The sequence below is a fragment of the Columba livia genome, chromosome 7 (assembly GCF_036013475.1).
Source record: "Columba livia isolate bColLiv1 breed racing homer chromosome 7, bColLiv1.pat.W.v2, whole genome shotgun sequence".
In the NCBI taxonomy this organism is placed as follows: Eukaryota; Metazoa; Chordata; class Aves; order Columbiformes; family Columbidae; genus Columba; species Columba livia.
Window position 1 is genome coordinate 26,563,563 of NC_088608.1, and position 21,531 is coordinate 26,585,093.

Genomic DNA, 21,531 nt, shown 5'->3' on the forward strand with positions numbered 1-21,531 from the left:
GAGAAATATAACAGTTCAGATTCAGGGTTCAGTGAGGATAACTAGTAACAAGAATACTTTTCTTAATACATGGTGGATTTTACAAATCATCATGGATTTTGAAAAGGATTTTGTTAGGTAAAGCTGAACTCTCAGGCTTGATTAAAACAATATAGAAATCCATTGAATTGATTGATAGTACTGGAATCTATAACCTTAAAGCTGATGTGTTTTGTTGAAGTATCATAAGAATTCTAATTCAGTATGTGTTTGAGAGAACTAGTCTAACATTAGAAATCACTGAAGTCTAACGTGGAGCCATAAACAGCAAAACATATACATGGTAATTGTACAACACTGATGTACAAAACTTCAAATACAGGGTATCTTGTACATTTGCCCCCCTTGCAGCATGGTTCACATTCAGTTTAACCATAACGTTGTCTTTTGTTGGTTTATAATGCTTCCTGGAAAGACTGAGAACTACTAATAAACATTTAAGAAGTAAAAGCCCTTATTAATATATATTCCAAATTTAACCTTTAATTTAAATTTGTTTCACAATTACTTAGCCAATTTTAGTGGAGCTACCTAGATTTAGTCTCCATAGTTAACAAATTCTAGTCTCCAACACGTGCCCAATTAAGTCCTTTAGACCAAAAAAAAAAAATAATTTCTATTTAGCTAACAGGGAGAGCATAGAAAACTATACACTATGGTTAGTCTTGGATTGGGTCATTGTTCTTCGTTCTTGTCAAAAAAGGGGCTTGCTCTAAAGACAGGGGATAAAACTACATTCTCACTGAAGTCAGCAAAGCTGGAATTTTACATAAAATGGTTTGCTCTCAACCAATGAGGTCCCCAGGGAACACTAAGCAAATAAATGTTCAACCAGTTACAGCTGTACTTTTACCACTTCTGGTCCACAACTAAGTGTAAAAATATTTTAACAAAGGCAATAACTTACACTGACTAATAAGTTTGGATTTACTCTCGCTTGAGCCAAAATATAAATCCCTTATTATAAACAGGTCTGTTTAACACAGTTTATTCTGGAACATTTGTAACACCAATACCTTTTAAGAGGAACTGTTGCTTTTCATTGACCATCTATAGACTATAGAACTAGCTCAAATCTTTGACAGCTCCTTTTGGTCAAAAAATTACTGATAACAAAGATTTTTCCATAGTCTCTTTGAACATCATTGAGAAGATTGCTGTGGTCTAACACATTCCATCTCCTAGCAATTGAGTTAAGAATTACTTAAGTAACTTAAAATACTATTCCCTAAGCCCATAACTGGGACAGGGAAAATGTATTTGCACTCCGAAGTGCCACCAAAAAACTACTGGTCCTTTCCCTCATGGTGATATTCCTGCAAAAGCTGTAACCAGCAGAAGCACTTCCTGGCATGTTTGCATCACCAGAAATAATTTAACTTGATTGCTTTGCATTTACTCCTTTATTGGAGCTATGACAATAACATAACTACTGTGGGAGCAAATGAGGTAGCAGGAACAAAAAGCATTCCTTAAATATCTTATTAAAAGACTTGTCATTTTTCTCTGTATAAAGTCCTGTCTGCTTTAAAAGTGAATCAGATCATTTCAAAAACATATAACATTACCGAGTGCAGCTGAAAAAAAAGTTGACTTGGGAATCAATGTCTGTTGTTGTGACACAAGCGTTGCTGTTTAGACAAATCTAGGTAAATAGAGGAAAAGAACCTGAAACTGGAAAATTTAAAAGTAGAGCCTATATTACTGATTCTTTAATTCAAGCTAGCAACACAGGAAACTGAGGCATGAACTGCATGAGTCACTTGAATTTACCCTTCCTGTCACGTTAGGTACTCCAGAGAAGAAACCTTGTAAAGCTGAAGGGCATAAAAGGGTATATTCCACCAAGACCACCTACATCTTATTGACAGAATATCACATTACATGTACTGCACATAAGAAATGAAGCATCAGTAATCTCTAATCCACATAAAGGATGGGGGTGAAAGTAGAGTTTTAGGCAGGCTACTTTGATAAAGCTAGGCTATACAGCTGACTTTTTAAAAGCCACATAGGAATTATGGAATTTCATTATTTCTATTTCAATAAATGGTCCCTCTGTACTATACTCACTGATGTTTTGCTTTTCTAGGAAACAAAAAGTTCATGTTAACCAGAAATAAGATGAGACAAAGTGGTCAGGCAATAGAAGGGCAACAAAAAGACACAGCAGAGCAGTCAGACAAGATCTGGATCACAAAAATACCAGTTACAGTTTTTCTTCCCTAAATCAATGTTAGTGCTATTGTTTACACCTTAAATGAGGAAATAACATGTCTGACCTTGACAAGAAGTAGCCAGAGCATAGAGTGATGCTTCCTGGACTAAAAATTGACAGTAACATCCTGAGACACAGATCAGGAGGCAGGCCCTGGCAGGCAGTCCCAGGGCTGCAGTGCTACTGAACGCCACCACAGAGGCAGTATGGAATCAGAAAGCAGAAACTGGGGAGTATCACAGCAGAAAATGTAATAGCTGACAGGCTGGATTGCTCTAACTGCCAAAACACCAAATAGATGCCTGGCCTCCTGAATTAGTCCTTACAGTGAACGCCAGCCTGGGATGGAAGAGTCAGTAGTTCTCAGTCTCCCCATGATACATATAATAAGGTAGTAGTGCTGCATAACAAGGTAACAGTAGGGCAGAGAGATGAAAATCCAACTTTCCAGTCTGCCCCTCAGGGCTGCCAAAATGCGGCAGCACAATATGCCCAACACTCACAGAAGAGAATTACTTTCTCCTGAAACTGCAAAAATCACTAGGGACCAAGATAAGACTAACTCCAAAACCAGAATAGCTCTGATTTATGCTACTCTTTGTATTGAAAAAGACTTGTCATCTTTAGAGCCAAAATGAAATATTAATAAGACACAAGGATCTCATGGAGGCCCTTCTGTGTTGAAGATTAAGAAAATGGATGAACAAACAGAGCATTCGAGCTACCTCTGCATTAGATGCTGAGCAAACGGTGGCATGCACAGACTTCATCTATATTTGTACGTGTCTTCTCCCATGTTTATTATTAAAGTTGCTTAATGATAACAGTTTATTGCAGTCTTCATCCGCCTCTTCATATTTTTCTAAATTGAATCCAGAAATTGTGAAAGATGTAAGACTAATGATGCTGTGTCTGCCAGCTTCTGACAGGACAGCAGAACTGCAGCCAACCCAGAGGACTAATTCTACTGCTTATTACTGCAGACAAACACTCAGAGGGCAGCCCCCTGCCCTCCCAGCCACAAGTCAATCACAAGAGCCAAAAGGCAGTTTGCCTCTTACTAGGCTAATAGTCTAGCAATTAGAAGGTTGCTTTATCTCTCTACATGTCCCATTTTTTTTCCATGAATGCACCCTGTACAGAGTGCAGCTCAGCAGCTTTCATATCTTCGTTTCCATTCCCAGGAAGGCAAACAGTAATCCTAGAAGAGATGCTTTCTTTCACACTGTTTTTTCTGTAAGGAAAACCTGCCTGTTCGCTGCCCATTGCAGATCTTCATATTCTCATTTTCAATGCGCTGCATCAACTCTGTTAATCAGCGCCTGGTTAGCTGCTTACAGACTGTGACACCTTAATAATAACTACAGTCAAATGTAGTGTGCATGGCCAGGAACAACTGCACAACTTGATATTTGAGTAACATGTACATGCAGATACTTCTCTATGTTAACTTTAGACAAATACAAAGACCATAGAATGATCCATCAAGATGCACGTACCTAAGAGGGTAACGAAAGAAAAGAAAAAAGTTACACCAAAGGCTTTCCAAGGGATCCCTGGTATTTACAGGGCAGATTGTGACCTGAACAAATTGTTGAAGAAATCTTAGCTGGTTGCCAGACTTTACTTCGCAATTCATCACTATAGTGATGTGACATGTCTAGAAATAAACTTACCGGGATCTTTAAACCTCAACTGCGTGTAAAGTTTAGCTGTTTCAATGGAGTCTATGAAAGGTTTTTGTAGATTCAACAAAAGCAGGGAAAATATACTTTACAGAAGTGGGAGGTATAGAATGACTGAAGAAAAATAAAAGTCAAAGAACACAAAAAATACGTCAAAGAAACTGCATGTAGAGACCATCATCTGTAAAAACTATATATGAATAACGTAAATGTATTTCTATATATTTAAGAATATAGATGGTTCAATTAGGATTCTTCTGAACAATCCTAGGTAGAAGGGAAAGGGAAAATTTAAATTGCTCAACTCACTCAACTCACTTTTTATTGGTAGTTATACCTTTGCTAATTTGAATTTAATAGCCATATATTTCCCTTTCTTTTAACTTCAAGATTTTCTCATTTTAGTGAACCACCTAACTGTGTTTCATGCACTGTGGGCTGGCTAGCAAGAAACTGAACCTTTTTGCTTACTACAGTGACATAATCTAGGTTAGTGGCTCAAAATCAAAAGCAACAACATTACAGGTGCTGTAAGATTTCCACATCACTCCACTGTATACAACTGAAGGCATATTACATTATCATTTCTAAGGTCAGAAGTGGCATGTACCAATTATCTTTCCAACCACAAAGAACAAGAAAATGGAAGAAAATTGTGGCCCAAAAAACCCCTCAAAAGCAAAGCAAACACACACCACCACTACAAAAAAAAACCACACACAGATCTCAGCCCTCCACCAGAAGCCCCAATGCTGGAAAGAACAAAGCACAGCTTTGGCAGACAGCAGTAGTTACTGTCAATGCAGATGCCAGCTTCACTAAAACATCCTGAGATTCTGTGTCTGCGCCCACCTAGAATACATTCTCTAAAATATGCTGAGTATCAAACAGATAGTCTTTTCCAGAACTTTTTTGTTATTCCAACCTGGGTTAACAGTTATGTCAAACAGTCACAACTGGCAAACATGACTTCGATTCTGCCATCTTGGAAGTGACTATTTTGAAGTGACTTTTTCCTGTCAGAGAACACCTACAAATGGATAGACTTTATTCATTCCTGATGCTACCCCACAATCTATTTATTTTTGCATTTCAGTAAACAGAAAAAAGGCTGAACTGTGAAGGGATGAGATACTTCACCTTAAAGGTCAACATTTTGAAGGAAAAACACATCAAAACAGATACTGCTTTTAGTTGAGAGAGTCTACGGAGCTGTTGATTTCACAGCTGAAAAAATGATACTATTTATTTTTTTTTTTCATACAGATGGCTCCCAAAAGCAAGGTGAAAAGTGAGTCTTGACAGAATTAATAAAGAGGGATGAAGCTTCAGGTCTCAAGGCTCCAAGATATTGCAACTACTACAAACCAGAACCTCAAATTCAACTGCTCGAAGGTTCACCGGGATCCTGTAAAGGTCAGATAGATTATAACAAGTAAGCATTTTGGCTACAATGAACCTAACACATTTGTTGCTGGTTGAATGCCTCCCAGTGTCAACCATAACTAACACAGTACTGATGAATCCTGTGTATGCATATGGTCTTGAAATAACAGGGCACAGAGGAACTCCCTCACACAGAAGCTTAAATAGCTCAGGAACAACAAAACAGATATTAATACTATCAGTGTGAAATGTTATAAAAATAACGGGGGAGAGTCTTTAGACAGAAATATTCCTTGCCTACGTGCTTTTACAGTAAACCAAGGTATGATTGCAGTTTCAGTTGCAGGAGCCCCTGCATCATTGTATTGGTTTAAAAATTGCCTGTGAAATGTTCTGGAAATAAATAATTTATAGCACTATGGTCAATCAAGTATGATTAGTCCCAGGCATAAATATCCAATCTCTTCCCTCCCCTTCACCTCCTGCTGTCCCATTTGTGTAGCATCATCATCCCACTACCAGCCAAACACATTGAAATCTTGTAATACTGCCTTGATCTTTCTTCCTTGCTAAATTTAAGAGCAAGAAAGCTGTCTGGATGACCGGGTAGGGAAGTGGACTGTGAACTGGCTGAAGGGAAGAAGCCAGAGAATCGTGGTCAATGGGGTGGATTCCAGTAGGAGGCCAGTATCTAGTGGAGTGCCTCAGGGGTCAGTACTGGGGCCAATATTATTCAATATATTCGTCAATTATTTGGACGAGAGAATAGAGTGTACTATCAGCCAGTTTGCTGATGACACCAAGCTGGGAGGAGTGGCTGACATGCCAGCAGGCTGTGCTGCCATCCAGCGGGACCTGGACAGGCTGGAGAGTTGGGCACGGAAAAACTTAATGAAATATAACAAGGGAAAGTGTAGAGTCTTGCATCTGGGTAGGAACAATCCCAGGTTCCAGTATAAGTTGGGGAATGACCTATTAGAGACCAGCATAAGGGAAAGGGACCTGGGGGTCCTGGTAGACAGCAAGATGACCATGAGCCAGCACTGTGCCCTTGTGGCCAGGAAGGCCAATGGCATCCTGGGGTGTATTAGAAGGGAGGTGGTTAGTAGGTCGAGAGAGGCTCTCCTTCCCTTCTACTCTTCCCTGGTGAGACCACATCTGGAATATTGTGTCCAGTTCTGGGCCCCTCAGTTCAAGAAGGACAGGGAACTGCTGGAGAGAGTCCAGCGTAGGGCAACAAAGATGATGAAGGGAGTGAAGCACCTCCCTTATGATGAAAGGCTGAGGGAGCTGTCTCTCTATAGCTTGGAGGAGACTGAGGGGTGACCTCATTAATCTTTACAAGTATGTAAAGGGTGAGTGTCACAAGGATGGAGCCAGGCTCTTCTCTGTGACAACCAATGATAAGAAAATGGACAATGGGTACAAACTGGAACATGGGAGGTTCCACTTAAATTTGAGAAGAAACTTCTCAGTGAGGGTGACAGAACACTGGAACAGGCTGCCCAGGGAGGTTGTGGAGTCTCCTACTCTGGAGACATTCAAAACCCGCCTGGACACATTCCTGTGTAACCTCATCTGGGTGTTCCTGCTCCAGCAGGGGGATTGGACTGGATGATCTTTCGAGGTCCCTTCCAATCCCTGACATTCTGTGCTTCCGTGAAGTAAAGGAATTTGCTTGTTCATTTTGCCAGAGGACAAGGGAAAGGGTTAACCTCATCCAAGCAGAAATTAAGCTTTACAACTCGTAATTAAATTGCTTCAGAGAGAGTCTAAGTAACATCAAGACTCAGCCTGTAAAATAGCTTTATATTTGTAGATATCACAACAGTCTCTTTGTAATAAAGAGAAAATAATATTTCCAAAGTAATAAGTTTTAATACATAATTATTTCTTAGTTTAGGGCAGCCTGTACAAGCTGTGGAAAAACGTCATTCTCCCATCTTGTTTAACAAGCCTTTGTGTGCTTAAAGTATCACCTATTTGAACATTTATCTTCAAAACTGAACTGTGCTTTCCAATACTCAAAGGCAATGTAATTATCTTAAGAAAAATTAATAAGTGCAGTGTTACTGTGTGAATTTCAACAGGTATTAATTTTAATTCTTATCTCAACTTTAATTATGTGCAGTTTATATATATATACACACGTATACTTTTCTCTAGCCTGCTTGATTTTAATGCACCATTGAGACTTGAGTTCATTTTATTTACTTTTTTTTTTCTTCATTAAAGGATTTTTACTGGGAAAATTAGGGTCCAGCTTGTCTTGCAAATAATCCATGAGCAGTTACAATCACAAACTAGAAGTACTTGAGAACTGGCATAAACATATCAGAAAACAGAAAAGAATATTTGTCTGCCTATTAAGCAGCTAATCTGGTAAACTACTGAGTTTCATTTACATATGGTGAGTCAAAGCTGCCACTACAAGCTGCCACTGCTCTGGCTTCAGAAGGTAAAGCTAATAGTAACCTAAGGAAAAAAAAGTTTGGTTCAAATACCATTGACTGGGTTTCAGTTCTGTAATAATTCAGAACCAGAAGCAGCTTTTCATGGCATCCCATTCCCCACTCCAACTGGAGTTTGATTTAGAACTCCTTTCTCAGAGATCGACTGAAAGTTAGCAAAATATTTGAGCTAATCAGGTTTGGTAGCAGTTTCTTTAATCCAACTAAATAAAAAGCATCCTTCTAAATTAGTACCCAAATATCCAGCCTGCAAGTACCACCTAATACAAAGCTAACTGTAAAAGGATGCATGGTTATGGTGTGTTTATCAGGTGATGTTTGTTATAGGTTGCTAACTAGTTTTTCATCATCTTTCACAAGAATATTTTAATCATAAATTATTTTTTGATTGAACATTTTCCTTTAATTGGCAAATATTTGCAGCAATTAACTCATCCAGATTGACTCAGACAGTGTGAGCCATAACTTTCCCTTGGGGCTCAACAATTGCATAGCTTGGTTTATATCTACCACCACATACAACACCTGGATGTCAAGTTATTGGAAATGCTTCTATCCTTATAAATAATGCAACATCCTGATGTTGCTAATTATGACATGTACATAATTTATTGCTCCCTAGAGCCAACAGAAATTTTTCTCTCCTACAGAATGCATAACATTAGTTTTTGTAATGACAAGAATTTTGAGGAAAATTATCTCAGGGCAGTAGTGAGACTGAAATTCTTGTCTCCCTGTATTACATTTCCATAAAAACAAAGGGAATTTTCAGTAAGTGTGCAATGTCTGATATAGAACAGTAGACTTATTTAATGACAAAAATGCCAATAGGCAGAAAATAGAATTTTCAGATAATTCAACACAGTGATATCAAATTAGCCAGTGCTTATTTGAATCTTTGACTACTTAACTACCCTTAAAAAACATCACATAAGTACTCATTTACACTTTCAAGTGCATTTGTTTTCAAATAATTTCCAATGGCAAGTTGGGCAGTATCTGCCTTTGATATCCTAGATTGCCATTTATTCTACTAAAAATATCTAAACATCTTGGGTAGTGATTCTCTCTTTTTTTTTTTTTTTGGTAATCAAAAGGTTTGGTGCACATTGACACAGAGACCTGAAGAGATACTTGAAAGATCTAGATGACAAAATACGTTTAGCAGATTCATGAGATAAAAATTTCTAATGAATTAGTGAATGTAGTAGGCTCCTGCTGGTACAATGCAGTAAGTTTGAGAGGACTAGACAGGATAAGTTGCAAGGAACTGAGCTGTCTAAGATTCTCATTAGCAAGTAACAATTTGGGGCATGTTTAGTTTTCTATATAAAACCTGAGAAATTTAAAAGAAGTCTGATTCTTGATAATTATTTCTGACTAATTTCTCATCCACTACAAAAGACTTCAAGTTACTATTCACTCTTGAAAATCCTGACTGTAATTTGATTCTTTTCTCTTTCATTAAGAGAATTCATCTTGTTTCCTGTATTGACTGGGGAAGTGAGAGATTCCATAGGTAACGATTTTGACTGTGAAGCTAAACTGCTATGGTCATGTTACACTTGAACTGCAAAGAATCGCACTGCACTGGAATGTTTCCTGCTCCCATAAGGTTCATAACCTATTTGTTAGGTTGTTCTCCTTCAGCATCAAATCATATTTGAACATATGTAAAATATTTAGCAGAGTTGTGGTGGGGTTTTTTTTGTTTGGTTGGTTGTTTTTTTGTTGTTTGTTTGTTTGTTTTTGGTGGTGGGGCAGGGCAGGAAATTACGTTTCTGTAGGAAAAAAAATATCTCCGCAAAAGTGTATTGTGGCTGAACCCAGGAGCAAGTGACCAGCAGAGACCTCAAGCACTGGCTGTTTTAGTTGCTCTGCTTCACCTCAGTGAACACAAAGTTCTTGGGTAATTTGAGTAAAACATGCTCAGGTTATTTAAAATAACCTAGATTTTTACCCTCATGTTATATCATGATACAATACCTAGTACTGACCGTTAAAGACAAATCTTAAAATCAACTGCAAGTTTTGTTGTTCTTTATATAGAATCCACATAGACCTTTCCAGTAAGCTAAAATAACTATCTAGTACATCTTTGGTAAAAAGAACTACTGCAGTAAAAGGGTCTGAAAATGTATCATGTCAGCATTTCCTCCTAGAATAGTGAGCAGCCATGACCAAAAATTGGCTTTTTGAAATTTCATTAATAAAGAAAGGAAGCTTTTCAAAATAGTAATTTTCTCAGCAAATTAATATCGCCTCCTGTGAACCCTGACAAGTTTTTGGTATATATGCTTTCTTTTGGAAAATGTCAATGCTATTCAATTTCTAGTGCAGCTAAGTAGTAATATTTTTTTTAAAATTCTTCTTTCTTTTTCATTTTTAACTGAGCAGTCTGCTTTTTTCCTATAACGTCATGACATTCTCAGCAAATAACGTCTTTTAGGGTTGAGGTTGAGAAGTAAAGAGAGAAATAAAGATGAGATAAAGATAGTCACTAATGCTTTTTAAGCATAAAACCTCAGTCTTCATAAGATTTACTGAAAAATAAACAACTGTTTAAAAGCTCTGATAGCATGAATCTCACAGTATATACAGTTCTGAGCTTCCAAATACAGATGCTATTTCAACTTAGTTAAGCTGCTGTTACATACAATTTACATTTACCTAAAGGCTGGTGGCTATAATAATCTATTGTTTTTCAGCAATAAATACATGTATTAGAAAAGATATTATTTGCAGGGCACATGAAGCCTTCTCTTCCAAGCTCCAAGGTAATGAGGAATTCTCATTTTTTTTTTTCAAATTTTCTGTATAAATACTAGCAAAAAGTCTTGCCAAACCCTCTACATATTTAAGTCTTCTACATTCGCCAAACTTGGGAGGAGGGTTTTATTAGGCCAAAGGGCCTGTGTGAAACCTCCATTCCTGCTTCTGGCAGGTGGACCACCACACTTTGTCCAGTTATACACTCCTAATGGCTACATTTTCAAATATCCAGGAAACTTTTCATGCAGCAGGTAGAACTAAACAGAAAAAAAAAAAAAAAAAACGAAAAACACGAAAGGCTTGAAAAAATACATGTCTGCCTTTTGCCTTTCTTTTGCTCAAAAGTAGGATATATAGGACATATAGTTTCTTTTCTGACATTACCATTACAATGTAATGAGCCACACGCTACGCCAAAAATGGGAGTGAAGTCACCTATGGCCCAAACAAAATTGCTTCATAATGTTTAAAAATCAAATTAATGCACTGTTAATTTATGGCTTCTAAGTATAAAGAACTTGAAATAACCTCACTAAAGAAAACTGAAAGGCAGTCTTCATTGTAAAATACTTCAAGAAGAAATTTTTGAAGCAATAGAGAGGATAAGAAAAATCTTTTTTCCAGACTTCTATGCTTGCTTAGCATTACATAGAAATAAATTGATTTAGCATATCAATATTGCTGTTTATACATCCTTTTGTATACCAAGAGATCACAACTTGCTTATGAAGTGCACCTTCAAAATCCTTAATTTAGGTTACCATCTACCATAAGACTACCACTATCCCTTTTAATTACATTCTGTTTCCCAGTGCATAACGTAACCAATCTCTATCAATTACTGTTTCAGACCAGATGCAGGAGACTTAAGTCAGCTCTGGCTCAGGCTAAGGGGGCTGCTGTAGATCAAAATTAACAACAACAACCACAAAAAATTATTCTCTTCTGTGATTTACCCAGCACCAGTCCAAATCATCTCCTGACAGATCATTTACAAGCATTTCTCTTTGCAATTATGTTCCCAACTTGTTCAGTGAAATTGATTTTAGACTAAATCATTACTTTAGGCAGAGTCATAGATTTCTCCAGTATGACCATTACAGAGAGAGACAGCTGAATGGAAGGCACTAATAAATTCGTGGAATTCTTTGAGCAAATTACACATATTGTTATATGAATGATCTACAGCAATAACAGATCTAATTAAGTGCTTCATAAAGCAAAACATTGGGCAGATATTAAATGAACTGATGAATCATGTTTTATTCCATCACTGTGACAAGTCCTCACTTATGTTGAGAAATATTTGAATCCCAAATGACAGTACTGGGATACTCAGTGGCTTCTCTAGTGTTTGAGAAAGATGAAATCTGCAAGTACTTGTTTTACCATTTGGTGTTGAGTGAATGGAAGTTCAGTTACACATAATTCTTAATTAAGAGGTAACATCAAATAATTGTGTTTCGTCTTTCAGCTGCTACTATTCCATGCACAGGCATGATATCCATCTTTTCTAAAAGGACATTTGCCACAAAGTAGAGACAAAAGGGAGAGACTAGACCAATTACTAGAGAGGTAACATTTGATTAAAAGAATTATGAAGGAGTGAGTCAGCATTTTCACATCTTTAGAATTTATCATATCTTAGTATTATATTTTTATATCTTTATAAGATATTTCTACTTGTACTGATAATGCTATGGATATAATCAGTAAGAAAACTCAAACTCATTTGTAAACTGTTCTCATGCTAAATTTTTACAGAAATATATAAAATTGGTACAGCTCATTTGCCCAAACAGCATGTCATGCTGATGTTGCTATACTATTTTAGACCCTGATCTAGATGAACTACATGCTGTTGTCTACTTTAGCAACAGCAAAACCCAAAAAGATCAGATGTGTGGAGCAAAGTAGTCCAATACCAGCTAGACACCTGGCAGCTACATTTTACACATTTTTACTATCTTGTTTTACTTCATAATGGCTCTTGTCTAGTCTGATGATTCAACAGCAGAATACATTCAAAGTGCATCTTCCAATTCAATTTCATCTGCAATAAGTCTCATCCATGTAGTCCTAAAACAACACTGAAAACCAAGCACAAAAAGTAGGGTTGATCTTCTAGGAAAGTTCACTCTTAATTCAGACCAAGGCACAAACATGAAAACATCCTCTGATACTACATTATCTAGTACATCCTTCCACTCAGCTTCAAGATGCAGTGTAGACATGCTGAAGCAACTGGATTAAGAATGTAGAACTGAAAACAGAAGAGGCTTTTGGGATCATGGCTGGAGAACTCCACATCTTTTTGCAAATTGAGCAATGCTGATCAGGCCCAGAATACATGAAGAAAGAAATTCTCACCTTGTGTGAACCTGCCACTATTAGACTCTTTTTTGATCTTCACACATCCTTAACAGAGGGACATAGGCAAACTGGACTCAAGAACAAAGAAAATTATGGAGAGGCTAAGTTAAGGACTTAACTAAAAAAAAAATTTAATTGTTTCGTTATTTGACAGCAAAACTGTGACTTGATAGCCATCAATAAAGATCTGCAGGATGTAAACACATACTGGAAGGAGAAGATTTATAAAAAGTGCCTTTGGTGGGTATAATTTAGAATAAATTCATGAAGAACACTGAAAAGAGACCATCAGCACAAGCAGATCCCTCATAATAACTTCTTCAGCTAGAAAGACTAGATAATTCCTCAGTGCTAGATAGTTGAGCTCACCTGTAAAGGTAATACTCTTCCCTATCAACTCAATGGTAAACCCACAAGGTTTTATTCTTCTGAGACGACCTGTTGGTAAGGTAAGCATCTTATTTACTTTTCATTTACTTTTAAAATAAGCCTCTTACTGCGTAGGTTGTGACTTTCCATTCAGGAACACCTTCAAAGAAAGACCTCAAGAAACAGGTTGCTGACTCAGGAAACACAGGAAAAGAAGATTGAAGGCCATTCTTGATCCAAATGATAATGTAGGGACAAGGGTTTGTCTTCAGAGTAATGATTTCTCCTAAAAGAGCAAGGTCAATGTGACTATAAACCCATACCCTGTCCATTCTGACATTGATTTGGTGCAGCAGAGAGAAAAGGAAGCTCCTGAAAGCATCACAAAAGCAGAAGTCAGCAGATCTTACAGACAGATAAAATTTCTAAGTAGAACACCAGTGTTCTGTATCATTGATTTTTCTTTTAGCATCTACATATCCCAAAGGGTATTCCAAGTCATGAAAGAAAAACGTATGCAAAATGAAAGAAAGAAGGAGTTCAGTGTTTAACCTCTACCTTATAATTGGAAAATGAAGCACAGACAACTTGTTCTGTCAAAAATATGTCAGAAAAATAAAGACAATTTTTTCAAAAGACTGCAATATTTAGCCACGTCCCCTCATACTCTGGAGAACAGCACAGCAGCCTCAATCTGTTTTTGATTGAGACTTAACAGATTAAAAATACTTTACCAATGTAAATGAAGCTGTAGTCTCACCTTTCTATACTAAGAGCAACACTGAGGCTTCCGAGGCTTACATGGATTTGTCAGCCCTGTTGCTCCTAGTTCACCTTTCAATGCAAAGTGTAGATAGATGCACTGTGGCCTACCTTAGTTAATAGAAAGGCCCTAATTCTATACCAAGCCTGCATAATACATGGAAATCAGTATGCACATTAATCAGAATTAGTTATACAGTGTAAATGAAAACAAGTCTGTAACAGCTGAGCTGCCACATGGGTAGCTATACTGTCAGGCACTCCATCATCTATCAGCAATGTTGAGCTATGTGGACAGATGTAACCGCAACACACATTGCATGTCCGTAGCTATTTCCAACCACGATTAACAGCACAGAGACAGCAGATGGAAATTTAATATTACATTTACATTTTATTAGCTAGACTGAAGCTTTGATAGTTTCCCCATTACTACATAGCCCTAAGACAGACTTGGTTGAGAAAGAGCAATAAATTAAACCATGCTCCATACACCTATTTCCTCCATATCACATCTCACTGAGTGGCTTTCAGGTTGTGGTAGAGCATTTGTCTTTTCTCCCTCATTTCACCTTTGCTCAGGAACCATGAAGACAGGAGGCAGTTCTACACATTTCTTACATAGACAAACTTCGTGCTTTTTCACCTTTCAGCATGTACTCAGCTGGGCTGACGTAGAAGAGCTGGCATCACATGCATCACAGCTGCAAGGGGGCTCAGTGAGCTTGGCAGTTTAGGAAACATTTAGTTGAGTTTTGTTTTCCAATGGTAGTTTTGGGCCCCAGTCTTAAGGAGTTAAATGTTCTTTGTCCTGCACAGTTGTGCTTCCCTTTGCCTCGTGTCTTCCACCATCTACATGAAGGTGAATGAATGGAAGATTTTTGGGCTGGGCATGACCTGCAGACATACTGCAGATCTGACACTAGACATCTCAAAGTTATACAGAGATCCACATATGCTCTCTTACATGCTTATCAAGTTATTTAGTCAAGCAAAGGCCAGTTTTCCTCATTTTAAAACAGAACAATGGATTTAGTTGTTTTATTTTTTGTATTTTATGTTGGTTCAAAACACAATTTTCCATGAAAAGTGATTTATTGGCCTAAGAATACAATTCTAGCCAGATAAAGGCATAAAACAATTTAACTTTACAGTAAAAACAACAGACCTTTTTAAGTTCCCACTTCATAAAATTTAGTAACATTCAGAAAGACTGAAAATTACATAGACTGATTCACTCTTTTGAGTTCTAGTCTAAGTAATTCTGTCTCCGTACTTACACAATTTATTTCAATAAAAAATAAGTCCTTAATTCCAATCAGGTTTAGATCAAGGCTGTTATTACAGAAGAAAACAAGAAGCCTATATTAATTGCACACAATTATTAAGCAAGGAAAAGTACTGTGACCTGATTGAAAGCTGTGCTTCAGGATCGGGTGACTAAAAAAGCCCAGCATACCTACATTATGCTTTTTTCCAAGCAGTACAGAGATAATCTCCAGTTTTCATATATATATATATATATATGAAAAATGTGACGTATCAAAATAAAAGCTATATGACTCAAAAGCCCAATTGCCTTTGAAAAATCTAACCAACATCTTTCTAAGGAAATGTTATAAAGAGTAGCATGGTATTTTTTTACAAAATGCACACAACTACAGATAATTAAAAGATAAATGACTGTTTAAAAATTCAAATTAGAGTTATATCCCATGACATTTTAAATGATCATGCTAAAACAAAAAAATCAGATGCTGCTCTCAATAGGAACTGGATGCCAGTTTAGTTAACAGCAGTAAGGACAGGTATTGGGAGATGACTCAAAGGCAAATATGACACTATCCATGTACCTCAAAACAAAAGTTCTTCAAGGATACAGTTCCTCTCGTTTCCAGGTCCTAGCAAACAGTGTGACATAGAATCATCAGGGATTGGAAATCAGGTAACCAAAACAACTGTAGCTAGAAACTTACATATCAATTCTGAAAAACTGGAAACAACTTTCTTGTTTTCTAATTAATCCATAAATCTAGATTTAAACCCAGATAAGCATTAAAATCTAGTAAGATATTCAATACCTCAAGCATTTCATCTACAAGGGGGGTTGCAAATGAGAAAAAAAAAAAGTACTGGTGTACTTTTTACGTTCATTCCTCATCTCCCACTCACTGTAGCACAATGACCAGGCTGTGCTCATGATGTCTTCCTTTTCCTTGCTGTAGACACCCATTCCCACCAAGTGTTTCAAAAGAGCCGCCAACACGGGTGCTCTGTGTGAAGTAGAGGGCTCTTGGGAACATTGAAAAAGGCCTTTAATGACATTTCATTGGGCAGCTCTGTTAGAAAGATGACTTGATGAACCTCAGTTTAACAAAGGAGAAAGCACATAATATTTTAATAGTATTTTAATATTAGCCTATCTAGAGAAGAGATTTAGCCACAGAAATGCCGAGAATTTTTGTTAAGTGTACATACTAACAATCCTTCCCCCCTCAACATTAGGAGATATATATATACATATATATATATATATATATGTGTGTGTGTTTACTACACGTTATGGAATTTAGAGGAAACATTTCTCTAGTCATTTAAACAGGATTCAAAACTGATTTTTAAAACATAGCAATGATTTTCAAACATGTGTCTACCTCAAGACCTGCAGGATTTAGTCTTACATAGGTAAGCAGTTATAGAAACAACTTATTCCTCTGATGCTTCTGTACTTTCTAGGAATGCCTACAAGGCAACAAAGAAATCAAGTTCCTTGTTGTGACATCCCACCAAATATCCCATGTTCTTTCAGTGAATTCTACAAGTCTTGTTTCTATTTTAGTCTGAATATTAAGAAAAAGCTTTTTATATTCACTACAAAAGCATTAGACAGAGTCATTTATCCTAAATTTGAACAAATTTGCTGCCACTGCTGAAAAGTTAAAGCATCAATAGTATCGCTCCTCTCCCAGTCCTTAAGGTGTTGGGACCTGCTATGACTTACAAATTCACAGGAAAGAAAATCCACAAGTGGCTGTTTGCACTAAAAGCAGATGATAACTCTTAGAAACACTTGTTTTTTTTTTTAAATAGGCATTTTTCAAGGCTTGTCATAATGATCTTTTGAAAACTTTTCTGTTGATGCTTATTTGCAAACTGGGAATGAAACCCAGACAGGAGCTTTACACCACAGCCTCTACAGGTTTCTTGGAATTCTTCTCCCTCAACAGCAAGAAGTTTGTCACTGGGTTCCCATATACTTGAAATTTCTTAAGGAGGCAGCTCACATTAAATAAGTTGTGGGAGGGCAAATGTTAATCTCATTTTACATAGCAATTCACTCAAGAAATTATTTCTCTTTTGGCAATTGGCAGTGCTAGACAGATACGGATGACTAGTGATGAAGGTCATCTGCTGAATGTTCTTCCTTTCTGAAAGAGATGCTCATTTCTCTTCTGACATAGACAAAATTAAAAAGTTTTGTATAGCAGGCAGAATTTTAAGAAAGAAACAATGGATTTTTCTTTTTGTAAAGGAGGTTCTTTATATTTACAATTACAGACCAAAAATACAGTCACAAACAGGTTTTAGTTGTTTTGTTTGTTTGGTACTTTTTTGGGGGTTTTTGGTTGGTGTTGGGTTTTTTGTTTGTTTGTTTTTTAACATGTACTTAAATATAAGTACAGGTAACAAATTAACACTTAATAGCTTAAGAATCAAAGATTTCAGTCTTTGGTTAAATTAATTTATTTGGAGAAAGTTCCTTCACCTCAGTTTATTTTACTTCTTTCTTGCAAAGTAGAGGAGAAAATTTTATCTAGGTATCAAATGATCATTACCAAAATTACTCTAGTGAAATTTTTATAATTGCAGATTCACATTAATGTGTATATAAAATACAATTTTAAGTGTATTTCAGTGAACTTAAAAAAGAAATCATTCTAATTACTTCCATTAAAGGAAATACAGCTTGCCTATAGTCAAATAAACAATCATGGAAAACCAAAAAAATTCTAAGTTCATAAAGGTAATTACAAGTAAGCTTATTTACTAGGTGGCACACTGCAACTTTTGAAAAGACAACACTGTGTCTTTATACACAGTCACAGAGACTCTCAAAAAAGTCAACTAAGTCATTCTATTTGATTATAAGCTTCATTTTCTCTCCAAGTATACTCTTCAGATACATAATAGGAAGCTTTTGTTGCAAATTGCAAAGGCTCCTGTACATAAAAGAGTAGAATAACCGTGCTTTGCTAGATAGAAAAGACTTCCACTTGCAATCATGCAGGAATCCTACACTTGGTTAAAGTTTTAATGCAGAGAAAAATGCTGTGACAGATGTTTTGAAGTAGTCCATTATAGCTGACAAATACACTGTCTGAAATATTATAATCTTCCCGGTGCAAGGTTGGCGCTATTCAAAAGAACTCTGAACTGGTATGGAGACTTGGCTTCCCCCAAGCAGAGTGCTCCAGAAAAGCCCTGTTACACAGGACTGCAACATTACTGGGCATGAAGATTTATTCAGTCTCCTGGTGATTCATTGTTCCCAACTTCTGTACACATTTCTTGTTTCCAACACACAGAAATAGTGCTGGCTCCACACGGCTGTGTCCAGATTGTTTTTACATAGCTGTGACCCCTATCCTAAATATGGCCACAGCTGTTTCTTTTCTGCCTCATCCAGTCCGTGAAGGAAAAAAAAAAATAAAAAAATCAGAGTAAGCATTTTTGATCACAGAGCAAATCTGTTTCACAGTTACAATGAAAACAGTCTGTTTTTTCACTTGTTTCAGTAGGCTAGTAATTATTTTAACACAGAAAGAAAAAAGTACAACAGAAATGACCTGTGGAGCCATTTGGTCTCAACTTACAGCTACACAGTGTCCTGTCCCCTCAACAGATGGCATTGCTACAAAGTAGCCCTCAAGCACAAAAATTATCACAGAGCTCTATTTTCCATGGCTTGTACTTCTGTGGAACCATTGAAGTAGCAACATATTATCCCACAGGAGAAAGATTATCAAAGGGTAATAAGATACCACAGAAGAAGGCAGATTTCTAAATGAAGGCTGCTGTGATTTACCAGTAACAGTTCACTGAGATCACTCATCCTTTATTACTGTGAAACAGAAAAATACCTTTTGAGCCTGTGTAATAGTGTCTTGTAACTTCCCAACAACTACAACAAAACCACTCACAAATCAAATTTCCCAACCACTAGATACAACAAAAACAAAATTAAGGAAGCTGGTTATTTATCATCCTGCTCTAGCTCATTCCAAAACTCAGAGCGTTTCGAAACTTTAGTACTATAAAATTGGATACTTACTCCATATAGTACATTTTCCTTTTCCATAAATACACACTTAAATACCCCTTTAACAATATAATATCAAGTAGCATTCTGGACATAAACTGAAGAGTTTAAAAACTGAATTGTTTTACATTTAAAAACACTTTTTCTGTACTTTCAGTGATCTAGTATACAGAAAGAAATCTTAAGTCAGTAGGTAACCATAGGCTAACTCTACAGGGTTGGCGTTTTAGCCCAAGAGAAATGTAGAATTTGAGGTATTCCAACTTGTTTTGATATTTATTTCTGGATGCCTGGTTTTTTAAATACAGAAAGTGTACTTGATACATTCTATCATCCACCTGGATTTTAAATATAATTTTCTCTTTCATCATCTGCAGGATTTCACAAATCCTGACAACTCATCCTGTAATTAATATTTGGGTCTAGCTTGCATTGCGCTTTTTTGCTTTGCTGAATTGACAGCTTTCGAAGCGGCTCTGCAGGGTAGCTGGGGGCTCCAGAGAAGAGAACATACATGAAAAAAAAATAAAAAATAGTAAATTAAGCAAAATATGTAAAAGAATAAGGTGAGAGACATTGGAGTAGTCCTTGTAAGAGCATGGGAGAAAGAAAAATCAACTATTCAAATCACTTAGCTGCTACTTTCACTGTGCTGCACAGGGGAGGACAGAAAGCACTTCCTGGCACAGATGTCCATAATGAATTTTAAATGAGTGGTAAAGCACCCTCTTCCATAGTTATAAATTCCTTTCATCCCTGAAATAGCTACATTGCTATTAATATAAATGCTCTAAGTAGTAAAGTGCAAGTCAGAAAGAAGCAGTTTGGTACACATTTTGATGAGGTGAGGACTGGAAAAAGTGAATGCCATGAACTGCGGCAGCTAATTTCAGTTTCAGCTAGATCCTAGCTCTCACAAAAATACAAAGTGACAAAATAATTCAGTGCTGCAGTGACACAATGAAATTGAGAACACTGAAATGGCTGCGGTACCCTAGCAGTAAATTCATAATTAAATCCAAAGAAAGATTTTTGGGGAAAAGACAGACATCTCAGAGGTAAAAAATTCATTGATAAAGCCTCAACAAGCCTAAATAAGAAAGGAGCTGACAATGCTCCTCTTATTCAGTATTTCACTCTTTATGGTAACCCGCCACACACCACTGAATTGGTTTCTGTCCCTGCCTTCTACTAGAGGAATTTTAATCAGTGCCCAAGGCTGGTGAGCTGCTTGGAGCAAGACACCACAAAGTAACTCCTTCTAGTCTTTCCTCTTGATATAGTCTTATTAGAAATAGCTGAATAGTTATTGGAAAAAGAACTAGCATTCAGATATTCAATGTTTGAAGAAAGGGCATATGTTTACACTTGCTTTCTTTGGTATAAATATTGCTGTACTTAATACCAAATGAGCTACTGGCTGTGCCCACCCAGACACCTGGGGTGTGGGAGAGGGGTCCAATCTGAGGCAGAGAACATTTGCTTTCAAGTATTTCAGTATCACCATTTATATAAAAGGCTTAATGTCTGAAACACACTTATTTTGTTTTGTTTGCAAAGCCACAGTAGACTACAATATAACTTTAAAGAATAACATTTTGTGATGAAAGTGTGACAAAACTGGTAATTGTTAATACCAAATCTATTAAAAATACATATTAGTTGTCCTCAGTCTATACTAATAATCCACTTTAATGATCCTGTCTTCAATACCAGTGACCATCATTAAAGATAGAAGATGGACATTAAATATGCTTGTCAGCGCTTACTTCATTCAAGATGCTGTGAAAGCAAAGTGTAAAGATCTTACAGTATCGGCATTAATAAGGGATCCATACAGCTCTTTCAGTCAAGTTACGTGTGTGGTCTGTCATGAGGAGTATTAATAAGTGAAACTGCAAACAAAAGACAAAATGTTGATGCCATGCAAAGTAGACTCAAACTTTTTTGCTTTAAACATTTATTTAGTTCTGTTATTGTTATACTGTATCAGCAACTTTAATCTATCAGATCTTAAATGGCATCTGAAATGCGATTATGTGTCTCATAATATGTTACCAGCAAGAGGAGAATTTATTTGATATTCTTAACTTGTCCTTTGGGGATATTGCAAGGAAAGGCTGCTACAAAAAAAAA

General features: G+C 36.7%; 1 protein-coding gene and 1 long non-coding RNA gene across 2 annotated transcripts in view; one reads left to right on the forward strand and one right to left on the reverse strand.

Moving 5' to 3' along the window:
• Positions 1-5,371, forward strand: part of LOC110360018 (uncharacterized) — a 64,281-nt gene extending 58,910 nt beyond the window's left edge. Inside the window, exon 4 of the long non-coding RNA XR_010473709.1 lies at positions 5,209-5,371. This is a non-coding gene — a long non-coding RNA (uncharacterized LOC110360018). The remainder of the gene's footprint in view (positions 1-5,208) is intronic.
• Positions 1-21,531, reverse strand: part of TFPI (tissue factor pathway inhibitor) — a 163,511-nt gene that overhangs the window by 119,233 nt on the left and 22,747 nt on the right. The gene's annotated exons all lie outside the window — the stretch shown is intronic.